Consider the following 4,954-nt stretch of genomic DNA (forward strand, 5'->3'; position numbering starts at 1 on the left):
AATGATAAAGTTAAAAATTAAATGATAAGATTGGTGAAAACATTTTGGAATTTTTTTCCTGGAGGTTGGGGGTAGAATAGACAATCTTAGGTATAGATATATATACCAGAATTAAAGGCCTACTATGCAGGCAGAGATTTTATTTTTTAAGATTTTATTTATTTATTTGAGAGAGAGAGAGAGCACAAGCAGAGCAGAGGGAAAGGTAGAAGGAGAGGGAGAAGCAGGCTCCCCACTAAGCAGGGAGCCTGACATGGGACTGGATCCCAGGACCTTGGGATCATGACCTGAGCCGAGGGCAGACACTTAGCTGACTGAGCCACCCAGGTGCCACCAGGCAGAGATTTTTATCTGCATAATTCATTGCTGAATTCTTAGCACCTAGACTAATGTCTGGAATATGGTAGGTCTTAATACATATAAGAATGTTAAATACTATAGCAATCAGTTATGGACACAAAAAGGTATTTATTATAATTTTGAGCCAAAGAAAATAAAAGCTAAATACAGAATACGAAAAGCCAAGTAGTGAGGTGTTTAAAGTTATGTTTAAAGTAATGAGGTCTTAATATCTTAGGGAAGGGAAATAGTAAAGGCTAAATTTAAATTAAAGGAAAACTCCCACTGATTGCTCTATAGGATATCATCACACACACATGACAGTAATCTTATTACTAGCAGAAATAAATTACAGAAAACTGAATTTCAAGCTAGTCAGACTCTTCTTTGGAAAACAGAGTTTTAAGTTAGTTTGTATTCCCAATGTATTGCTTGTCAAAATCTGATGTCATCCCTCAGTGGCAACTTTCCATGTGCCAATTTCACCTCATGAAATTTTTAAAGTATGTGTTAGAGCAGAGGCCTTGGGAAAAATGCCTACCCCAAGAAAGTTTAAATCTAGGAGATAGAGATTTCATTTTATGGCAAAAATATCTGACCCTGACATCACCTTCTGTTCAAAAATTAGTTTATGGAGCAAACAATTGACAGTCTCAAATATTTCTCCACTAGTGACAACACTGTAGACATTTGGTAGGATACATGACTCCATTTGAACACATCAGTTATCCAAAAAAAGGGGACTTGGCATTGTACAAATATCCTGGTAGAAACACATGATGTATGTGGCTGATTTCTACATTTTGATTGTGCTGGTATTATAAATGAATGTATTTTGCTCCAGTCCTTGTTCCTTTGACCTTTTAGAGTCTTAATGAGACTCCAAAAGCAGCAATCAAAAGCACAGTGTTCCATTTTGGAAGCATTCAGAAAGCAATGCACTTTGGCTAAATTTAGTTGTAGCATTCAGAGTTTAAAAAACATGTCCGGTCATCTTTCTAAGAGGCACAGAGTGAGTGAGTGACTACTCACTTCGATTTTAAATAAACTGGTCAAATAATAGTCACTGCTTCTTGGTTCACTCATGTAAAAGAAGGAAAGGAGGGTTTTGGTGGGGGCAATAACAAAAACTGACTCGTGTAAGGCTTTGCAATGGTTGCAACTCAGGCGTGCTCATGTTATAGGACACCAGACAATAGAAACTTTTGTGTTCAGCTGAAACAATTCTGGCTCAGAAAACACAAATCACAATTAAATTGAGGCAACAAAATTGGACACTGAAAACACGGAGAATTGCTCACACATACATCATGTGTTTCTACCAGGATATTTGTACAATGCCAAGTCCCCTTTTTAGGGATAGCTGAGGTGTTCAAACGGAGTCATGTTTTCTACCAAAGCAGAATACTATCCTCTTTATCAAGAATTATATTTGGTACAAACTTTAGAAGATAATTGAAAGTTATTTTTGAAAAAAAGGAGAATCACACTTCAGAGGAATATTTCATCTCCTAAATGAGAACATGGGAGATATATCTTCGTGAATTCAAAAGTGTATCATTTAAGCAATAATCCTGATTTTAAGGCATATATTGTTTCTAGCACATCGTCAGAAATGTTTTTTTTAGAATCTAATAAAGCACATCAAGCCACAGAAATTCAGTTCTTTGGTTCCACAATGTTAAGTTCTATGAAAAATTGCCAGATAAGAGAGACCAGATGCAATTTGGAGGTTTGAGCATAACCCAAGTGTAATCTAGCTTTCCTCACTGGAAAATGAATTTCTTTTTAACTTTATTGTGGAAAAAACACTTAACACGAGATCTATCCTCTTAGCAAAATTTTAAGTATACAATACAGTACTGCTGACTACAGGTACAACGTTGTACAACAAAGCTCTAGAATGTATGTATGCATCTTAACTAAAACTCTATGCCCATTGATTAGTAATTTCCCATTTCCTCCTCCAGCCAGCCCCTGGCAAACACCATTCCACTCTTTGATTCTATGAATTTGACTTTTGGTTACCTCACATAAATGAAATCATGCAGTATTTGTCTTTCTGTGATTGGCTTATTTCACTGAGTGTAATGTCCTCAAGGTTCATCCGTGTTGCAGCATATTGCAAGATTTCCCACTTTTTGAAGGCCAAACAGCATTCCACTGTGTGTGTGTGTATATATATATACATATATATATACATGCCACATTTTCTTAAGTAAATAAAAAAGAGTTCTCTCAGAATTTATAAAACTATAAATGAAGAGAAAAGCCAGGCTGGTATCTAATACAATAAGGTTGTGGGTGGACCCCTATTGAGACACCCTAGCCAGCAGTGTCAGAATCCAGTGTGGAAGGAGGAGAGTAAAAGGAATGGGACTGGGAAAATCATTCCCTCTTCTCCCCTCCTACCCACCTGCCCTTGTGGATCTAATCTCATCCATGAGGTAGTGATTATGGTTGGTCAAACCTGCTGGGTGAAGAAGCTCTGGGAAGAAAAGGGGAGGAGTGTGGGAAAGAAGGGAGCACAAGAGGAACATGGAACTCACTCAGACCTCCTTCTTTGTTACTTCTTTGTTACTTGTTGGGGTAAGATTAAAGCCACTTCTCAATCCCCTATGCCATGCTCCTCAACAACCAGGAAATATATTTCCACTCAGCTGCACAAATTTCTACTTCATCATGTGTAAATCTAAAATTCCAACTGTCTGTAATCTTAGCAATTAAAAAGTTGACCATAATCTTGCATTATGTGTAATAAGTGGAGGAGCTGAAATAAAACCAGGTCCAGCTGTCTTCCAGAACCTTGCTCTTTTCACCTAAGTACAGCTGAGAGTTCCTAATAAAGACCAGGGTGCAGTGTGAGGAAAGCCTGCAACATGAAGTCTAAATAAAACAAGCAGAAACCTCATCAACCTCATACAAATATGTAAGGGCTTCCTGAATTAGATAGTGTATGATAATAAAGCTCTGCTAGGGCAAATTCTGGAAACAAACTAAGATAGTGCATAACAGGTGTGAAAATCAGAATGTAGATGCAGGAATATTGTAGATAAGAGCTGAAATTAAGTTCTAAATGGGGTCTTCTGGCACAGCAATTTTATTTTAAGAAATGTTCTAATTTCAAAGGCATCCTTTTAGAAGGCAGCAAATTATGAGAATGAATACAGAGAAATTGCAGCAAAGAACGCTGATGAAATCTTCCCCCATCCCCATCCCCCATCCCTTATCCTTCATCCCCATCCCCTATCCTCCATCCCCCATCATCATCCCCCCAACCCCCATCCCCTAGTAGCTATAGAGAAAATATTTGCTAGTAAAACACTTAGAAATAATTGTGAGTCCAACTCAAAACCTTGATGAGATTATCATTATTCAGCATGTAAGTGTTTGCACAAGCAAAAACAATGTGTTAATGAGAACAGGATGAGTTTAATTTTTAAAACTTGGGGGAGGTATAGCCTTCCATCACTTTATAATAGACACACTAGAGCACAGAGGTTAAGAGCAAGGGCTGTGGGGTCAGGCTGGTCAAGGGGTACGTACCTCTTTCACCCACTGTTTACTGGTTATGAAACCATGAATAGTTAATTATACCTTTCCAATATAGTTGTAAGTTTTATTATCTTCAAAATGAAAATAATAGAGTTACCTCATTGCATTCTTGTTGGATTCAGCTAGATAATTCATGTACATTTGTAGCATAATGCCTGGCATATAGTAAGAACTCAATCAATTTGGGTTTGAATCATTCTTTAGTTGTTCCGTTTTCAACCAGAAAATTAGGAAAATAAGGCAATGATCATCTTGGTTCCAATAATCTATCCCATATTCTGGTTCTGAGTGTACAACCAAAGGGTATTTTATGGAAGAACATCATAGTCACCCTCCATGCCTCAATATCTTGATATGGAACATTATGGAATTGATCTAAGCCCTTATTTTGATAATAATAATCAAATGGTTCTGGCTTATCTTTCAGAGTCACAGTTTCTATATTTTTTCTTCTTTATGTAAATAAGTGTTTTCTTTAAAATGTGAATAAGTGGTCACTTTGACACACATATACTAAAATTAGAACATTACAGAGAAGATTAGCATCATACCTCCTCAGTAATGGCATGCAAATTCATAAAGATTTTCATATTTTTATGAAAGAGTTCTGGATATGGATAGTGGTGATGGTTGAACAGCAGTATGAATGTACTTAATATTACTGAACTGTTCATTTAAAAATGGTTAAAATAGGGGCACCTGGGTGGCACAGTCAGTTAAGCATGGACTCTTGATTTTGGCTCAGATCACGATCTCAAGGTTGTGAGATCGAGCATGGAGCCTGCTTGAGATTCTCACTTCTTTCTCTCCCTGTCCCTCCGCCCCTCCCCCACCTTTATCCCTCTCTTAAAAAATGGTACATTTTATGTTTTATATATTTTACTACAATGCAAAAATCAGAAAAATATATATTAATACTGCTTCATTAAGAGGATCCTGAGATCTTAAAGCCCTGGTCCTTTGTCAACAATTTTACATATTTGAATGGTCATAGAATAGCTAAATTGCTGGTCCACTGTTACTTAGCAAAGCAGAGACAAACAGCATTAGAGTTCTGTAT

At 37.0% G+C, this 4,954-nt stretch overlaps 1 non-coding gene across 1 annotated transcript; it reads left to right on the forward strand.

Annotated features, from left to right (window-relative positions):
• The first annotated feature begins 4,384 nt into the window (after positions 1-4,384).
• LOC118547028 (U6 spliceosomal RNA) lies at positions 4,385-4,490 on the forward strand. Its single transcript, XR_004922903.1, has one exon. It is a non-coding gene; the product is annotated as a U6 spliceosomal RNA (small nuclear RNA).
• The last annotated feature ends 464 nt before the right edge of the window (positions 4,491-4,954 follow it).

The sequence above is a fragment of the Halichoerus grypus genome, chromosome 12 (genome assembly GCF_964656455.1).
Source record: "Halichoerus grypus chromosome 12, mHalGry1.hap1.1, whole genome shotgun sequence".
NCBI lineage: Eukaryota > Metazoa > Chordata > Mammalia > Carnivora > Phocidae > Halichoerus > Halichoerus grypus.